Raw genomic sequence first — 20591 nt, 5'->3', positions numbered from 1 at the left:
GAGATTTTTTTAAATGTTGAATGTTTATATATGTTGGAAGCCACTGAGAACTGCTGGAGCAACCCAGTCAGATGGGAGAGGCATCATCATCATCATCATCATTGAATAGGACGTCACTATTTTCATTGGAGAAATGTTGGAAGGTATGTATGGGGCTTTAGAGGAGTTATCTAAGTACCACAGAAGGAGAGACACCAGCCTCTTAGGGAACATCTCTCTATTCCCTGTGGCAAACGACTGAGGCCCAGAGCCTTTCCTTTCCAGGCCTGGCCAAACTTGGCCCTCCAGCTGTTTTCGGACTACAACTCCCATCATCCCTAGCTAACAGGACCAGTGGTCAGGGATGATGGGGATTGTAGTCCCAAAACATCTGGAGGGGCAAATTTGGCCATGCCTGCTTTATACAGTAGTGGAGTCCGGCGGCCATCTTGAGCCCCACAGCAAAAGGGCCGCTTCCGCTTCCCACAGGGAGGCAGAGGGTCCTTTACCACCATGATAGGACTCTCTGTGCCTGTTTCACTGCACATTTGAGGCCATTTCAGCACTTGTGAGGGGAAGTGGTTCATTTCAGGGACCTAAAAGGCTGAGGGGAGCCATCATTTCCCCTCTCCCATATGGCTCCTCTGAAAGACTGAGGGGGGAAATGTAGGCTGCAGCAGCCGCACTTGTGGGGGCTGACATTCCTGAGGTAAAAAAAAGGGGGAAGCGGCAAAACCGAAGAGCCTCGGTTTTTTGCAGGAGGATTTGAAGTGGGAGCCATTTGTTTGATGAATGCCAGCACCACCATCACTATGGACCCTTCTTTAATTTTTGCTGCTGTTTTTTTTTAAAAAAATTTAAAAATCCTTTATTGATAAATTCAAATAAAAATATACATATGATCAATTAAAGCATACATAATCAAATGAAGAAAAGAAAATACATACCAGCAGATTGTATCATAGACAATTATTCAAAGTAGTCATACATCAAAGCAAATTTTCGTAAAGAAGGAAAAGAAAAAGGGAAAAAAAGAAGAGAAAAATTACTCCACTCAAGGAATATAGAGGTAAAGCATAGAAAAAGAAAAGGAAAAAGAAGAAAAAAAGTGACAAGAAAAAGAGAAATACATTGCAAAATAGCATTGTACAACATTTGCGATTTCCACCGCTTCTCCATACAGTGGTTAACTCAGCATGCATAAAAGTAGTCTGTCTTTTTATTATTTTTCTCATTATTATTTATTTTCCATCATGGATATTATGATCTCCCATTTTCCAGTTCCCACAAGGTTATTCTAAACACAACCAGATTTTTGCTCCCAGACCTTGTTTCCCTGTATCTGACGAAGTGCGCATGCACATGGAAAGCTCATACCAAAATAAAAACTGAGTTGGTCTTTAAGGTGCTACTGAAGGAATTTTTTTATCTTGTTTCCCTAAATATTCATTTAGACACTCCCATTGTTTTTTTTTAATTTTAGCTTTAGATTTAATTTTAGCTTTAGATTTTTGCTGCTGTTTTTCTCCATGCCTCAGAAAACAACACAACCGCAAACTATATGTGTTTTATTTGATCACTAGGTTTCTAATCCTCTGTATAGAGGAGCCAGTCTTCTCCTAGGTGTCTGCTCTGAGGCACTGAAGGGGTAAAAGGAGGCTGGGGCATCCATGTTGCTGCTGGTGGCAACCTTCCTGAGGTGAAAAAAAAAGGGAGGGAAACCAGATGATTTCAAGTAGCAGCCATTCGTTTGATAACCCTTGTCCCCTCCGGCTTTATTAATTTTATTATTACAAACCAGCAGTGTAGTAGCAGTGTAGTAATCTTATGAAATGAATAAATTAATATCAAATAAGTAGGTATTTCTCCTTCCAGGCTCAAAACATAGGCTCAAAACTGCCCCGATTTTTAGAGAACATAAATTCCCCTCAGAAACGAACAGCTGAGGAAATGCTTCCTTGGCAAGGCACCCTCTGTAATCAAAGGCACCGAGCTGCCTGCCAGAGACTGAGCTTGTTATTTATTATTACTATTGCTTTTAAAGGTGTGTCGTATATCATGCCTCAGAAGCACTAATGAGTGCACAGACTAATTAGCAAGGGAAAGCATCCCAGATGAGTAGGAGCATCAAACTCCACTGGCAGAGCACATGCCTTGCAAACAGAAGATCCCCGGTTCAACCCCCTAGCAGCATCTCCAGGTAGGACTGGAGACAAGGTTGACATTGGGCTCCCATCCCAAAACACGTCACGGCTCTTGTTTGAAAGAAAGAAAGAAAGAAAGAAAGGCGTCTTTATTCAGGCTATCAGCGCAGGCTCAGAAGTCAAGGTTCCAGGATACATGAGCAAGGGAACAGGTTCATAACTGAACAGAAGCTATGGAAATGTCCCGACAGTTGACATGCACACCAGCAAGCTTTTAAAGATTATACCCGCAAAACAATTTTTCTGCTGTCTGTGCAGCTGCAAAGGGGGCACCTGTTTCTCCGTGACAAGTCTGCGCATAGCTGCCAAGTTATCCCTTATTTTAAGGGATTTTCCCTTATGCTGAATAGGCTTCCTCGCGAGAAAAGGGAAAACGTGGCAGCTATGAGTCTGCGTCCTGACTGCCACCCCTTTCTGATCCTTCATTCTGCTCAAACTCCTTCTCCCCAATAACGCACCCTCCTACAGTCCTAGCAGATTGAGCTGCCTTCCCAGGGTCTCTGTAAAAATTCATCTCACTGTTGCATAGGGAATGCATCTCATCCTTCCCTTTGCCCTGGCCCAGCTGGCTAAAAAGGGCCCCAGGTGGGGATCCTCAGTGGAAGATGTGCAGCTCTTGAGGGTTGCATGGTGCAAATGGAGGAAAGATACACAGTCAGCAGAGCTAGAAGGAAAATGTGTAAGGAAAGAGTAATGTGGCGGCTAACGGATTGAAATTGAATCCTGACAAGACAGAAGTACTGTTTGTGGGGGACAGGGGGCAGGTGGGTGTGGAGGACTCCCTGGTCCTGAATGGGGTAACTGTGCCCCTGAAGGACCAGGTGCGCAGCCTGGGAGTCATTCTGGACTCACAGCTGTCCATGGAGGCGCAGGTCAATTCTGTGTCCAGTAGGATGGGTCATTAAAAACTTGTTTCCTCCCTTGATCTTATATCATATCAGGCGTATGGTATAAACATAGTCAAATTTCAAATTTGGGACAAATCGGTTAATATTTAGACCCTGCTCCTACAGATTGAAATTTTGCCTCACTACGAGTGATGAAAACATAGGAATTTGACTCATTTATTCTCAGTATGTTAAATTGTGAACTAATAAACATAAATTTTAGGTTTTATGTAGAGCAATAATAGTTGCATGCTATTACGGTATTTTCTGCAATATTTATTTATTTAAGATAAAACATGTTGATAATTTACATGAAAAACCAATGGTTTTGAACAAATTATATGGAACAATTAAGCAAACACAAGAACATCTGGCGTATCCAATTAAGCAGCAGAAGCAAATCCTCAAAAGATCGAGACGTTAAGGCCTGGCAATGAATCTTATTCAACACGGATGTATATTAGAAAACGGTAAGGAAGGAAAATTTGTCCCATGGCTGGCCTCATCAGCACCATAGGGGTGGATCCAATGCTGACAATGGACATCTTGGAGGACTCTTGGAGAACCTGAAATGAGAACATTTTCAAGGATACTTTCAGAAATATGTGGATTCCCAAAGAAATAAGTGTTTAATGTTGTAGCCTGCCCTGGGACGCAAGGGTAAATGATAGGCGGCAAGTTAAATAACAATTTTAAAAAGAACAGAAGAGCTGGCTGGATCAGACACAAGAGGCATCTCCTGTCTTGTGATTTCCAGAACTGTTGTTCAAAAAGATTGCTTGCCTCCAATTGTGGAGGGGAAAGCATAACCATGGTGGCTGGTAGCCAGAAATACCCTTCTCTTGCATGAATTTGTTCAAACCTCTTTGAAAGCCATCCAAGTTGCTTGCCCTCGCTACCTCATGTGGGAAGGAGTTCCACAGTGCTTGAAGAGGTACTACTTTCATATATACAAATCTTCCAACGTTCAGGAATTCTAGTCCATCTATTCAGCTTCCCCTTGCCCTGCCTAGTTTTATAAACTTCCATCATTGCCTCGTACTCACCTTTTTCTAAACTGAAGAGTTCCAAACGCTGCAACCTTTCCTTTCCAACCTTTCCAACCTTTCATCCAAGAAAGGGTCAGTGTGGCGGGAACAAGGCATCCCCATCCAGAATGAGCATGAGATGCAAAATGGGCAAAGGTGACAATGGTCAGTGCACCTTTCTCCAGAAAGTGCTGAAAGTAGAGCGCTAGCCAAAGCTGGTGGAAAAGCCATACACTGTGAGCCCTTTTATACGGTTACTCGCGAGAGTTCAAGCGAACAATTTGGCGTGGCACCACTAATTTGGCTAAGTATATCCCACCTCAATTTACTGGAGATTTTACTGGATGTTCCAAGCCACCTTCCTTACATTCAGCGTGACATTCAGAAGACAGGGAGCTCCTTTTAATGCGTCTGATCATGGGTTCATTTAGCAGAGGGTCGTCCCTAGAGCAGGAATGGGGAACGCTTTGGATTTGAACTAAAAAAATCTTGGCAGCTGCAGGAAGCAGAGAAGATGAGGGTTGTAGTTTGGCAATGTCCGGAGGGCCAGAGGTTCCCCACCTCTGTTCACCTGCAAGAAGGATTCACTTTCCAGAGTTTCAGGTGAGCATCTGTCTCTGCCAGACCTGCCTCATGCAAGAAAGGGCGAGTGTGGCTGGAACAAGGCAGCCCTGCCTAGAGTGAGCCTCAGGAATCCAGTCAAGATGCTACAGGGGCAGCAGGTTGTGACCATGGCCAGAGCAGCTTTCTCCAGAAAGACAGGGAACAGGAGCACTAGGCCAGGCTTTGCAAAAACCACTCAGGACCACAGCTGCTGACTATCTGTTTTTCCTGAGCTGGCTCCAACCATAAAAGTACCCAGTTTCACATTTCTAAAAGCCCAAATACAACACTAGGTTAAACTTTGTGCAGATTTTCTGTTCAGCCCCAAACAATCCCATTAGCACAACTCCTTGGATGCAGAGATTTGAGTTTCTCTTCCCCAAACTGCTTCTTATCTGTCAATTGACAGCTAAATGAATCGAAACGAATTTCAAAATGATCTCTGTTCCATTATCAAACAGTTCCTTCCTTCTCTCCTCTAAGAAGTGATTCAGCAGAGCAGGCATCCCCAAACTTCGGCCCTCCAGATGTTTTGGACTACAATTCCCATCTTTCCCGACCACTGGTCCTCTTAGCTAGGGATCATGGGAGTTGTAGGCCAAAACATCTGGAGGGCCGCAGTTTGGGGATGCCTGCAGCAGAGTGAGTATTGACCCAACAGCAGGGATAGGAAGCATTGGCCGTCCGTAACTTATGGAACTACAACTCCCAGAAGCCCCGGCAGCCAGCATGACCAAAGGCCAGAGGAGATGGGTGTTTTAGTTCAGCAACACCTCAAGGGCACGTGGCTCAGCAATGAATGGGATTCACTTCCCAGAGTTTTAGGTGAGCATCCAAAAAGGGCAAGTGTGACTGGAAATGCAATATGGGCATGAGTGACAACGGCCCCAGCAGCAATATCAGGCAGAGGTTAAACTGGGACACTAGACAGAGCTTTGCAAAAGCAGCAGCAGACATGGAATGACATGTAAACCTTTGAAGGTCTCTTCCCAAATCTGATTTGTATGTGAAACTAAGTAGGAAGGCATGTTGAAAAGACCCCCCCCCCCCAATAAATAGCTTGTGCTTTTATCTTAAAAAATATTTAGGGGTACTCTCATTCTGCCTGAGACTCAGGAAACACCATGACAGGAAATGAGGCCGCCATTGGGGGTAGGATCAAAACTGATGATTCACCGTGCTAGAGAAGAAACAAAAAAAATCTTCTCCCTTTAGATTCAGAAAATGTTTAGGGGTATGTGTCCCCCTGCATCCCCCCAGGAAAAAAGCAGTGCCCATAGTCAATCACTTCCTCCGTTCCCTGCTCCACGATTCGATTTACTTAAAAGGAACTTACCAAAAGCTGAAGAAGCTGAGCAGCCGAAGAGAGGAGATCTTCAAAAGCACTGGTGGAAAAGCCCTATGCGCTGAGCCCTTTTATACAGTTTCTCTCTGCACTTGGAGCGAATTCTTAGGTGCAGCAATACTAAGAATGGCCCACCTCCGCTTTTTTGCCAGATTCTCTCTAGCCATTGGGACTCCACCCAACTCTAAGATAATACGTTCCAAAAATGCATGCAAAGGAACAGTGCTCATAAGTAAACATATACTTATCAGCAGTGTTTACATATACTTATGAGCACTTATATACTTATCTTCCTTTGCATGCAATTATTCTTACGACAGATGGGTTAATGAATATATTTCTAACACCCATTACTTTGCTGATGAAGTCACAACGAAACAGTATATTAGCCAGAAATATTGTACATTTTGACCACCTATCCTACTTCAGTATCGTTGGAACATCATACCACTGACCTTCATATTTGATTTTCCTCTATTGACTTTTTGAGTAGTGACTATCAGAGACTTGCAGAGACTTTTGGATCCTGCTTTATTATTATACCTCCACTTTTTGGGCTGAACGTTCCTAGCCACTGAGACTCCATCCGACAGCAATGTAATGTCTTCCAATCAATTACCTGTCCTGCCAGCCTCCCCCTTCTCTCAAGGCACAGCTTTGCTTTCTTTTGACTCGGCTTCAGTTAAAGACAACTTACCAAGCAGTGAAGAAGCCGAGTGGCAGAAGAGAGGAAATGCTTCAAGGTGGAAAAGCCTTTTGTGCGGTTTCTCTCTGGATTTTTAAGGGAACAGTTTGGCATGTCGTCACTATCTTGGCTATGTGTACCCCACCTCAATCAAGTCTAGACTTTACCAGGATGCTGCTGGCCACCTTCCCAGACCACCTAACCCAGGCCCCCCCAAACTGCGGCCCTCCAATTGTTTTGGCCTACAACTCCCATGATCCCTAGCTAACAGGACCAATGGTCGGGGAAGATGGGAACTGTAGTCCAAAACATCTGGAGGGCCGAAGTTTGGGGGGGCCTGACCTAACCCAATCTTACTACGGTATGTTGTAAGATGTTATCTTTCATGTCAGGCTACGTCTTGCCTCAGTCCAACCCCCTGCCAAGCAGGAAACACCATCAAAGCATTCTTGACATATGGCTGTTAAGCCTCTGCTTAAAGACCTCCAAAGAAGGAGACTCCACCACACTTCTTGGCAGCAAATTCCACTGCCGAACAGCTCTTACTGTCAGGAAGTTCTGCCTAATGTTTAGGTGTTTAATGTTCCGTTGACTCACTCTTATAGGCGAGCGCCTCAAGGGCTGCTCTTCGGAGAGGTGTTGGTGCGCGTGTAGCCAAACTCGCGCTCGCTTTTCACCCCTCCAATCGCATAGGGGGGGCTTTTTGCCCAGCGCCTGTGGGCGGGGGGTGGGGAGGCGGAGCCTGAGCCGGGGAGGGGGCACCTCCCGAGAGCCCTCGGAGACGCCCCACCTCCTCCTTCGAGGAGTTGCAGCGGGAAGAGGCGATTTGTGGCGGGTGCCGCCGTACGCGCAGCACACTGGAGAAAGCACCCACGGCCAGGCAAGGGAGCGCCCCGATCCAGCACCGCCCGAGGGGGCTTGGCAGAGCAGCTGCTGTTCCTCGCGCCCCTGGAGGGGGAGACCTTTTGGAGGAGCACTTCCTTTCTTTTCTTTTTCTTCTTTCCTCTTTTTCCTTTCAGGGCCCCTGGGCGCGGCTGTCCCCTGTCTCCTCGCCCCCTCCCCTCCACCCATGTCTTGGCTTCCTTGCTGCGATCTGTGCCCCGCACCACCCAGCCCGGGCCAAGAGATGGCCCTGCCTCCTCCCAGGGCACCAGCCCCGCCCCCACCCAGCCCGGCAGCCTCAGGAAAAAGAATAAAAAAAGGAAGCCACAGGTGCGCCGTGGGAGGGCGATGGGCGGTGGTGCGGGGTTTTGGGGGGGCAGGCTGGCCAGCGCCCCCTCCATTTGGGCGCCCTAGGCAACTGCCTAATTGGTTGGATGGCATTCATATTTGGGCGGCGGCGATCTCTGCAGCATATCCAAAGAGATCAATGCATTTACTAGCATACATAGCCGATGTCAGGTTGGCATGCAAGATGGCAGGGGAGGCAGCGGCCCTTAATTATGACAAGGACCTCTGCAGGAACGCTTCCCAAAATCCGAAAACACGGTGGGACCTGAGGCATCAACATTATTGGAGTAATCATGTGGTTCCATATGTAGAGAAAAAGCAGACTGACCCCCCCAGGTTTGAGCCCAAGAAAGACCCGGCGTGCAGGGTGTGTTGGGAGTACAATAAGGGCCTCTGTCTTTTTTTTAAAAGAGTTTTAAAAAGCTTTATTTCTTATTTTAAAATATTACATACAAACCACAAAATCAACACATCTATCACACAAAAAACACAAATACAAATGCAAATAATATACATGAAATTTTATACTGAAACTCTGAAAACAAAAATAAGACAGAAAAGAAAAAAAAGAAAGAAAATCTAAGAAAGGAGAAAGAGAAAAGATAAGAAAATTGGAAAGATGCGACAAAAAGCAGCAAAAAATAAAAATAAAAAATATATTTAAAATAAAAACTTCCGACTGTTGATATACCGTTTCTCACAATTTTTAGTTTTCCCTGTTTTTTCCTTTCCTATTTTCCCACCCTTTACGGGTGACTCTTCTCCCATTACTTCCCATATATTCTCTTTAAGCAATCCTCAAGTTAAATTAGACAAACTACCAATTCACAATTTATACCTTCTTTCCTTAGGTGATCTTCCACTGGTTTCCATTCCTTTTGAACTCTCTGTTTTGCTACATTTTTTACAGCCACCGTCATTTTGTCCAAATTCATATATTCTATCACTTTAATTAACCAATCTTGAATCGAAGGCACCTCCACCCCTTTCCATTTTTGTGCTATTGTTATCCTTGCTGCAGCTCCTGCGTACAGTATTACGTTTCTCTTCTCTTTGGGTATATTCTCTGGTAGCATACTTAACAAAAATAGTTCTGTTTTTTTTCCAAATGTTATTTTTAAAATGCTTTTCAATTTCTTGTTAATTTTTTTTCCAAAATTCTTGTATCTTTTTGCAGTGCCACCAATAATGCATGAATGTACCTATCTTTTCTTGGCATTTCCAACATTTGTTGGATCCTGTCTTATACATAGCTGCCAAGTCCGGATCGTAAAGATCCGGGATCGGCAGCGCACGCACGACCGGAAGTTGCGTGACGCAACTTCCGGTGGCGCTTCGCCCTTCTATGGGCACCAGAAAATGGTGGCGCCAGCGCCGGAAGTCGCTTCCGCGCATGACCGGAAACACGTAAAAGCGACTTCCGGCGCCGGCGCCGCCATTTTCTGATGCCCATAGACGGGCGAAGCGCCACCGGAAGTCGCGTCACGCAACTTCCGGTCATGCGCGGAAGCGACTTCCGGCGCCGGCGCCGCCATTTTCTGGTGCCCATAGAAGGGCAAAGCGGCACCAGAAAAATGGCCGCCAGGAAGAATCGAATGTAAGGGACAATGCCAGGATTCTCTGCCAAACGGGAGACCGCCGGAAACGGTGAGAAAAAAAGGGGTTTTCCCGGCGGATACGGGATACTTGGCAGCTATGGTCTTATATATTTTATATAGTTTTTCAGGAGTTAGGTGCCACCTGTAGGTCATTTTTAGCATATTTTCCTTTATTGCCGTACATGCTGTAAACCTCATACTTGTGGGATGGAACACTGGGGCAGACAAGTCACAACAGTTCCTAGAGTGTCCACTAACAGGAACTCACCTGGAGGGACACCTGACTACAGGTCAGTTCCTGTTCCCTCCTGATATGCAGATGAGATTAGCTGGGATTTAAGCCCCTAGCCTGCAATCACTCACTCTCTTAGCTACTTCCTCCTTCAATGGGAACACATCTTCAGAGAATCTCTAGTTAGGATGGTTCTCACTCTAGGCCTGCAGCCAAGAGTGAGACCAAATGGAGTCTTACTTTACTAAGTAGTCTCTAGATGTATATATATACTTGTAACTTTTCTAAGCAAGCCTGCCTATCTGAGATTATGCTGTAACTCAGGATGAAACTGTAAGTAAACTCTATCTTATTTTATAAACACTGTGTTGTGTATTTCTTTTAAGAGGGACAAAGGGGACCTTTGCCAGGAAGTGTAATATTGAAGTATAAAGTGTAATATTGTTATAGAGATTCTAGCGAATCTAACACACATGCTTTGCTGCGCACAAAAGGGGAATGTCACTCTGCTGATATTGGAAGCTTGCTAACACAAGCTTGGATAGGATCTATCTAATAATATATCCTAATCCACATCCCTAACATTCCCACAATACTTTCATTCCAGAGTCTTTCCCATTGTATACGATATATAATTCTGCCAATGTCCTGCGCCCATTTCACCATTATATTTTTTACTACCTCATCCTTTAAATTCCATTCTAACAGAAATTTATATAATTTGGTAATTTGTTTATCCCCATTTTCAATTAATAATTCCTGTAATTTTGATTTCCCCTCTTGGAATCCCACTTTCTTATGACATTGGAAAAGACTCTGGACCTGATTGTAGTGGAGCCATCTTGTACATTCCTTTTTGACCTCTTTATATGGTTTCAATAGGTAGCTCCCCTCTTCTTTCCTAACTATCTCTTGATATGTTCTCCATTTCCCATCTTTTTTCCCTCTATTTATGGCTGTCATCTCGAATGGGTGTTTTTGGCTCTAAAATTTTCCTATTCTCCTCCCAAACTCTCAATAGTGACTTTTTTATAATGTTATCTGTAAATTCTTTATAGTTCCTCTCCCTCTCCTTCACCAGATAGGTGTGCCAGTTCAACACATTCCTAAAGCCTTCTAACTCCAGTATGTCTTTATCTTCCTGTATGATCCATTCCTTTATCCAACACAGACTTGTCTCTGCGTAGTAAATTTTGAGATCTGGTAGTCCCCAGCCTCCTCTTTCCTTAGCATCTGTTAAGAGCCGATATTGGATCCTCGGTTTTTTGTTTCCCCAGATAAATTTACTTAATTCCTTCCTCCATTGTTCGAAAATTTCAGTTCTCCCAATTATAGGCAACATTTGAAAGAGAAAGAGAAATTTAGGTAAAATTGCCATTTTTATGGTCGCTATTCTCCCTGACATTGATAAATTTAAATCCCCCCATTTTTCTAAATCTTTTTTAACTTGTTTCCAAACCTTCCCATAGTTATCTTCATATAAATTTACATTATTTGATGTTAAAATTATTCCTAGATACTTTACCCTTTCCACTATGCCCCATTTTTTTTATCAATTTCGCATCCTCTAATTCTTTTCCTTTCATATTTTTGGTAATTATTTTTGTCTTTTCTTTATTGATTTTTAGCCCTGCAATTTCTCCATATTTCTCCATTTTTTTCTCCAAAAACGGGATTGAATTTGTCATATCTTCCAATATAATTACAATGTCGTCCGCGAACGCTCTGATTTTAAATATACTATTTTTAACTACTAGCCCTTTTATATTATCATCTTCCTTTATATCTTTAATAAGACACTCTATCGCCAATACAAAAAGGAGAGGCGATAGTGGACATCCTTGTCGGGTCCCTTTACTGATTTTCAAATCTTCCAATATCTCCCCGTTGATTATCAATTTTGGTGATTGTTCATTATAAATTGTTCTAATCCCGTTTAAAAAATTGCCCTCAATGCCAATTTTCTTCAATACCCTTTCCATAAACACCCAGGTCAAATTATAAAAAGCCTTTTCTTTGTCCAAAAAAATGAACGCCGCTTTTTGGCTTGGATGCCAGTCTAAATATTCTATCGCATTTAATATAACCCTCATATTGTTTGCCATTCTTCTCTTCGGTAGAAACCCTTGTTGTTCCTTACCAATCAGTCTACTTAATATTTTTTTAAGACGTTCTGCCAAGATAGATGCGAATATTTTATAATCTAAATTTAATAATGAAATCGGCCTAAAATTCCCTACACTTTCATTTTTCTCTTCTCCTTTCGGAATTAATGTAATAAACGCTTGCTGCCAAGACTTGGGAAAAGTCCCTTTTTCCAAAATTTCATTCACTGATTTTTTTGTATGTTTCTTTTAATTCATTTTAAAATATCTTATAATGCTGTGCCGACAACCCATCTGTCCCCGGGGATTTTCCTTGCTTTAATTTCTCAATTGCTTCCATTATTTCCTGGTCTGTTATTGGTTTATTTAACATTATTCTTTCTTCTTCCTTTATTTGCTCCATTTTCCTCCTTTCAAAATATTGTTCTAATTTCTTTTTACTTATTTCTTCTTCTTTATATAATTTCCTGTAATAATTGTTGAAGCAATTGTGTATATCCTCTCTTTTTGTCCAATATTTTTCCCCTTCTTTTACCGCCGTAATTATCCTCTTATTTTGTTCCTTTCTTAATTTCCACGCTAATAATTTCCCTACTTTCCCTCCCATTTCAAATGTCTTTTGTTTTGCCCACTTTATTTTCCTCTCAATTTCATTCCCCACCAACATTGACAATTCCTTTTGCAATATCTTGATTTGTAATACTATTTTATTATCTTTAGGGTTTTTAGCCAATTCTTTTCCTTTTCCTTTTATCTCCTCTTCAATTTTACCTATTTTCTCTCTTCTTTCTTTATTAATTTTGCTTTTCTGTTGGATGTAGATGCCTCTTATGAAAGCTTTACTAGCCTCCCAGATTGTTGTTGTCTCCATATCTCCTGTATCATTTATTTTGAAAAATTCCTCCAATAGTTTCCTAACTTTCTCTATAAAGATCTCATCGTTTAGTATATTCTCGTCTAATCTCCACCTCCCTAATTTCCTCTCTTTATCTCTTAATCTGATCATCACTGGATTGTGGTCCGTTATAGATTTCGTTAGAATTTCACTTTTTAGCACTTTCGTTAATAATTTCACTGAGAGCCAGATCATATCTATCCTTCCCGCGGATTTATTTGAGCCCGAATAATATGTAAATTTCTTCTCTTTATCATTATATACCCTCCAGCTGTCTTTTAATTCAAAATTTTCGGCCAGATATTTGAATGTTTTTGGTAGTTCTCCTTTATTTCTTCTTCCCTTATCTGTTCTGTCCTTACTTGCATCTACTACCCCATTGAAATCTCCTACTAAAATTACTTCTTCTCTTTCAATATTTTCTCCCATTTGATCTCCTAGTTTTTTTAAAAAATTACCTTGCATCCATTCGGTGCATAGATATTTACTATGATCACATTACCTCCTGGTATTTCCAGCCTTACACCCACTACCCGGCCTTCCCCGTCTTGGAATAACTTTTCAGCCTTAATATTTTTCTTGACATATGTTATTACACCTCTTTTCTTTCTTTTATCCAATAAGGGCCTCTGTCAAAGGCCCAACTGCAAGTACACACACGAGTGTGAAAAGTGCCTGGGCCAGCATCCAGGAGTCTCTTGCTTTAAGGGGAAGCAGTCCTTTCAGGGCAGCAGGGGCAATTCCCACCAGGGCCCCAGATACCCCCCCCCCCCGGGCCTCTCATGGAGCAGCCTCGGGACAGAATAGGTACTAATCCTTCCCTTGCCAAGGCCTTCTCCCCGGTAAAATTAGACCCTCTGAAAGCATTGTTAGACCTATACCCTAATAAATCTGCGGCAAAATACCTTTGGGAGGGGTTTTCTCTAGGTTTTCGTATCCCTGTGCGGACCCCACCCTTCACAGGCGACCCCCAAACCAGAAATCAGTAAGGGATCGGACCGACATAGCAATCAAGAAAATTAATAAGGAAATTTCAGCAGGTCGGGTCACGGCCCCCTTTTAAGCACCACCTATAGCGGACCTCCACACTTTCCCATTAGGAATAGTCCCAAAAAAGACCCCGGGTGACTCAGCTTCAATTTGCGACTACGAACACACTGGATGTTGCAATCACAGGTGAAGAACATTTTCTGCTCAAAGGACTCTGGTCCCTATAGATTGCTAAGGGTGCTGGAAATCATAGCTCTGTTGGGGGCGAGCTACATTTCCCAGAATTCTTTGGGAGGACAACGTTACGTTATTTCCGGGACTGTCAGCGTTCAAGGCCTTTATGCTGTTACAATGACCCTGCAAGTGTTTGTAGCAATGATTATTGGTGAGCTGGCCTTTGAGTAGAGAGGGAAGGACTTTATTTAAATGAGCGGGGCCTAGATAACTTTTTGTCATTGTATTCCTGGCTCCTTGGAAACTTCAGCTTACTTGTGTCACCGTCCTCTTGTCAGACCTTCACAGAGGGCATCCTCTCAGATCAACTCAGCTCCCTTCTAATGATATTCCCCAAATGAGTATAAATAGCAAACGGGGTCTCCAAATCCTGGTCTCAGTTTCTCCCACAGGGTTCTCCTGGTCTCCTCCTCCCTGCACCTTCCGCACAGACTTCCTTTATTCCCACAGATTCCTCTCAGCTGGCTCTGCCCCCAAGTACCTGGAACTTCCAGCCGAACAGGGTCTGTGGTCACAGAGAGCAATGAAGATCCACGGACCTGATTCTGGCCCTGCTTAATCGATTCTCAGTGCCTTGCTGTCTCCCTGCATTCACAGGACCTCTCACCAAGGACGTCTACTGCACACAATTGCACACAATAGCATTTTGCCCTCACAATGCTGCCATTCCCAACACCCCTAAGCGTCTACAGTGCCCAGAGTTCTATGAAGGGGAAAGGATGCTTCTGATGTGTTTTAAAGAAGTGGTCTGTATGTAGGTTATGCTCCACAGATGATGCTTCAGAAGCCTGGAGGATTCAAGAGAATGCCCTGAATTCCAACACAGAGAACATCATCCAAGGTGAAGCTGAGCCAAAATTAAGCATAGCAGGTTCCTGAGCCAAGGTGTAACCTGACATGCAAGATATCTTTTGGAACATAGTATGTGAAGGTTGAATATTGTCCTTGTCTTCTGGTTACAGCTTCGGAAAGCTTGTCCCTTCAAACTGTCAATTTTAGATATCTCAGTTTCTCACTGTTTCCAAATGTGAATTTAGCTCTCTTCATGTCTGCAGCAGTTTTTGATTTATTCATTTTTTAAGTCTTGTGAAAATTCATAAGCATCAGTGCAAATTCTCCTAATCTGCCACATTTCGGCATGGAATTTTGCAATCAAAGTCCACTGATATAATGCACATTTCTATGTTAACGTAATTCACTAATCTATTCATTTTATGCACTTTTTCATCTTAACATATGGGGTTTTTTTCTTCAAAATATTGCTTGCTTGGGGAATAGCATCACATATTCATACAAGTGTGTATTTCGAAGGGTGCCATGTTTTGGCTATTATGTCAACTTGCAAATTGTGAATTGGATAAATTCAACTTTAAATGGAAAATAAACTCAACTCCCCTAACCCCATTCTTGGCAACAGTAAAAAGTAATCTCGGAAGAGTCCTCTTTCTGTTGACTTCATCACGACTGGACACCTTGGAACTGCAGAAACAGCTTCCAAGGAGTAGATGGGAATCCCTCCTTCAAACTGGGCGGTGCCTATCTTTGCAGGGACTTTCAGGTAGGAGAAGCTAATAGAAGTTAGCAGAGACGGGTGTAGGACAGGATAAGAGACATATCAAGGAAACATATTTGCGATTGCCAGTTGCACTTCATGAAAGGTGAGCTGAGAACCAGTAAAGCTGGAGAAAAACACACAAGAGGCCTCTGTGATGCTGCAGTGAAGCTTTAATGGCTAGGAAGGAAGGAGGGAACATTGTGATCAACAGTTCAAGCAGGAGAAGAGATTCAACATTGAGAGATTAAAGGAAACCAAAACACTCATAAAAGGAGGTTGTTGAATTGGACAAGCACAAGGGAGGGAGGGAGGGAGGGAGGTTCTCCCCAGTCTTTCCCTTTGCCCCGACCAGCTGGCCAAAAAGGGCCCCAGGCAAGAACCTCTCCATGGAAGATGTGCAGATCTTCTGCCAATTCTGGCTCAGTGAACTGAGCTTTGCTTGGCATAAATGGAGGAAAGATACACTCAGCAGAGAAGGAAGGAAGATTTGTAAGGGAAAAGAATGTGTTGCAGAGCAAAGATGATGTGTTGGCAGCCATGGATAGTTTGCATCGTGAGCGCTCAGCATTTCGGACTTCCTGGCCCTCAGGGACTCAAAGCATACCGAGGTTTCTTGACTCAGATGTCAGTTTGGGGCTTTACATTAGGATCAGAAAAGTGGACGAATCTGAACGAGGCCCAAATGGTGAGTGGCATGACTACCTTGCATTCTGTTCAAAACGTGAGACCATCCGTAAGTATCAAAGGAAGCAGCAGAAGTGAATCCTCGAAGACAACTAGCGGGGACGGTTGATTTGGATTCTTTCCGATATGGCAAGAATTAGTCCTATATAGGGGGTAGGCGCCCGCAATTCTTCAAAGTCTCTTACATACTCTGAAATGATACGTTTTCAAGGACACTTTCAGAAAAACGTGAAAACATAATCTCTCAGATAGGACATAATCTCTCAGATAACCAAAGGAATAAAAGATTAATTTGATAATAGTTTTTAAATTGTTGCAGCCATGCCCCCCTACCCCTATTTGACAAGCTGTCTCTCTCTGACCCTTCTCCCTCTCCCTCTCCCCCTCCCTCCTGAAATTCAACATTCTTCTCTCACACACTGGCCCTGCAGGATCCTTCCTCTTCTGGCGTCAGACTTTTGGCCCATCTAGTTGAGTGTTGTTTCTACAGCAGGAATGGGGACTGTTTGCCTTCCAGAGTTTGTGGAACTACAACTCCCAGCAGCCCCAGTAGCCAACATTGGCCAAGGCCAGAGGAGGTGGGAGTTGTTTTACATTTGGAGGACCCTAGGTTCCCCACCCCTGCTTTAGCTGTCAGTGAGATTGACTTCCCAGGAGTTCAGCTGAGCATCTCTCCCTCCCTGACCTGCGTCACCCAAGAGAAGGTAAGGGTGGCTGCAGCAAGGCAGCTCTGCCTAAACTTGCATCAGTCCTCCCGTCAAGATGTAACGTGGGCATATCATGTGACAATGGTACAACACCTTTCTCAGAAGAAGATGAAGGTGGGGCACTGGCCTGAGATTCCCAGAGGGAGAAAAATGGGTCCAGGGATCCTGCCATTACCTGGAGCTGATCTTTCAAACAAAGCATGATCAGATCCAGAACAGGACATCTTCCTCTTCCCTGCTCTGATCTCTAAGCAGGAAGAGATCCTCATTCTTCACCCTCATTCTTCACCCTCATCTGACTCCATCCCTGAGAGTGCCCAGCTCCACATTTCAGAAGTCCTATTAGAAGTGGGATTTCTGTTTGAGCCCAAAACAATGCCAGTGGCAAAAGGAATTGCATGTCACCATTTTGATTCTCTCTGACCAGAATCACACACACATTTCCACATGTCTTCTCTTTGGCCTTTGTCCCTTCCTCCTTCTAACTGTGTCCTTAAGTACCCCAAACCCTGCCCCTTACAGGATATTCTTTCTACAGATGTTACTACAGATCCAATGATGAAAAACCTTGAACCCAAATCCTCGTGACCACGAGACTATTTATTACCTTCAACAAAAGGGCTCAGAGTTATATAAGTCCCCATGGCAATCTCATTCACACCGGATGAATTATAATCCAATCTCCTAAAAGGCAAAGGCAAAGACATTTCTCTCACGACGTGTCCAAACCTTATGCCAGGGACAAGGCGAGATGGTCAAAAGAAAAGCCCTAAGGGGATTTCGCCTGGAGTTGTTGCTGTGAGTATGTTGGAGGTGTGAGACCAGAAAACTAGCTTTGACACCTGAGAACACACAAAAAGAGGCAGAAACAAAGGAGAATGCATTTTTAGTCATTGCTGAACCTTCCTGATAAATGTAAAGCATAGACCACTATTGAGAAAAATGTTTCTCTCAACATGCTAGAATGCTATAAGTAATTTTAGTAACAAAATGCAAAAGGTGCTTTTTTATGTGATATCCTATGTCCAGCTATGTGCATTACTACACTTCCAAATAGCCTAAAGGGATCTGACATGCAAGACTTTCAGATTTACACAAAGACGTCCATTTCCAATAAACAGGGTTAATAATGAATGTGAGGCAATAATTTTTGTACCGAAAATTAAGCTTCAAAAGGGGGATTGTTGTAAGAATTTTAAGGTTTTATATATATATATATATATATATATATATATATATATATATATATATATATATACATACATACATACATATACACACACACACACACACACGCATACATACAGTGGTACCTCTACTTACGAATAACTCTACTTACGAATATTTCTACTTACGAACGGAGCTCTGTCCGCCATCTTGGATGCAGTTTAGATAGGATTTTTTCTACTTACAAATTTTTAGATAGGGTTGCTTCGACTTACGAATTTTTTCTCCCAATGCATTCCTATGGGATTCGACTTACAATTTTTTTCGACTTACAAATGTGCGTTTGGAACGCATTAAATTCGTAAGTAGAGGTACCACTGTATATATATAATAATTGTTTATAGACATGTACATGAATGTACAGGCACATGTCTGAAGCAGTACAGGAAGACAGGCCTGACTGACTCTCTCTGACCATAATCACACACACATTTCCACATGACTATCAACTTGGGAGCCATAATCCTGTAAGCCGGAGGCTCTGCCAACTGGACATTTCCCCATCAATGGTGCCAGACTGCTAGCCATCTCATTTGCAATGGAAGACTCCTCTGAACAAAAGATAGTGATCAACTTTTAGGAAACTGTTAATTTCTCTTTGTGTTTAGGAATTCACACCTGGGAGGGGTGAGAGGAGGACTAGGACAGGTGTCAAAGGTGCTCATATTTCTACCTTGAACCCTCCCTTTTTGTGAGGTATTGATTACCTAGCTGAGATGTAGGAATGATGTATTTTGGGGTTGTTTCCTGGTGATGGGAAAACTGATAAAAGTGGAGGTTCTCTTTTGTTCTGGGTTCCTTCCTTGCTCTCCTGCGGGAAGGCTTTGCTTCTAAAAATTCTCTGGTTGGCCTCTGTTATATTCTCCGACCGATGGAGAACCCCATAAGGGCAGATTTTTGCTTATATCACCCCCAATAAATATCTGCCCCATAGCCTGTGCTTTTATCTTAAAAAATATTTAGGGGTACTCTCATTCCGTCTGAGACTCAGGAAACAGCGTGACAGGAAATGACGCTCTGCTAGATGGACCAATCATCAGGCACCTTAAAAGCAGCTCCCTGTCTGCTGAATGTAATGTTGGGTAAAGATCTGGTCATGCAATATGGGCATGAGTGACAAAGGCCCACTGGGACACTGGACAGAGCTCTACAAAAGCAGCAGCAGCAGCAGCAGCAGCAGCAGCAGCATCCCCTGCCTGAGAGCCCCAGAGAGAGAGAGAGAAATGGATCCAGGGATGCTCTCATCCCATACACCTGCTCCTCTTGCACACAGAATCCAACCAGATCTAGAACAGGGAATCTCCCCCTTCCCCGTTCTGATCTCTTAGGAGGAAGAGATCCTCATTCCTCACCCTCATCTGACTCCATCCATGAGAATGCCCAGCTCCACTTTTCAAAAGCCCTCTTAGAAGTGAAATTTCTGTTTGAGCCCCAAACGCTGCCAGCCGCACAGGGAATTACATGTAAACCTTTGAAGGTCTCTTCCCAAATCTGATTTGTATGTGAAACTAAGTAGGAAGGCATGTTGAAAAGAAAACCCCCCAATAAATATATTCCCCATAGCTTGTGCTTTTTTCTTAAAAAATATTTAGGGGTACTCTCATTCTGCCAGAGACTCAGGAAACACCATGACAGGAAATGAGGCCACCATTGGGGGTAGGATCAGAACTGATGATTCACCGTGCTAGAGAAGAAACTAAAAAGTTCTTCTCCCTTTAGATTCACAAAATGTTTAGGGGTATGTGTCCCCCTGCGTCGTCCCCCCGGAAAAAAGCAGTGCCCATAGTCAATCACTTCCTCCGTTCCCTGCTCTACGGATCGATTTACTTAAAAGGAACTTACCAAAAGCTGAAGAAGCTGAGCAGCCGAAGAGAGGAGATCTTCAAAGGCACTGGTGGAAAAGCCCTATGCACTGAGCCCTTTTATACAGTTTCTCTCTGCACTTGGAGCGGATATTTTGGTGAAGCACCGCTAATTTGGCTAAGTATAGCCCACCTCCACTTTTTGGGCTGAACATTCCTAGCCACTGAGACTCTGCCCAACTCTAAGATAATATGAACAGTGCTCATAAGTAAACATATACTTATCAGCAGTGTTTACATATACTTATGAGCTCTTATATACTTATGTTCCTTGGCATGCATTTATTCTTATGACAGATGGGTTAATGAATATATTTCTAACACCCATTACTTTGCTGATGAAATCACAACGAAACAGTATATTAGCCAGAAATATTGTACATTTTGACCACCTATCCTACTTCAGCATCGTTGGAACATCATACCACTGACCTTCATATTTGATTTTCCTCTATTGACTTTATGAGTAGTGACTAGCAGAGACTTGCAGAGACTTTTGGATCCTGCTTTATTATTATACCTCCACTTTTTGGGCTGAACG

At 43.1% G+C, this 20591-nt stretch overlaps 1 long non-coding RNA gene across 1 annotated transcript; it reads right to left on the bottom strand.

Moving 5' to 3' along the window:
• Nucleotides 1–15722: 15722 nt before the first annotated feature.
• LOC148683209 (uncharacterized) lies at nucleotides 15723–17823 on the bottom strand. The gene is made up of 2 exons (XR_015947442.1): nucleotides 17569–17823; nucleotides 15723–16444 (listed from the first exon to the last, which is right to left on the bottom strand). It is a non-coding gene; the product is annotated as an uncharacterized LOC148683209 (long non-coding RNA).
• Between the last annotated feature and the right edge of the window lie 2768 nt (nucleotides 17824–20591).

This window comes from Zootoca vivipara, chromosome 16, assembly GCF_965207765.1.
Source record: "Zootoca vivipara chromosome 16, rZooViv2.hap1.1, whole genome shotgun sequence".
Taxonomy (NCBI): domain Eukaryota; kingdom Metazoa; phylum Chordata; class Lepidosauria; order Squamata; family Lacertidae; genus Zootoca; species Zootoca vivipara.
Note: the sequence above shows the minus strand (reverse complement) of the source record. Positions and strands in the feature narration are given on the sequence as shown.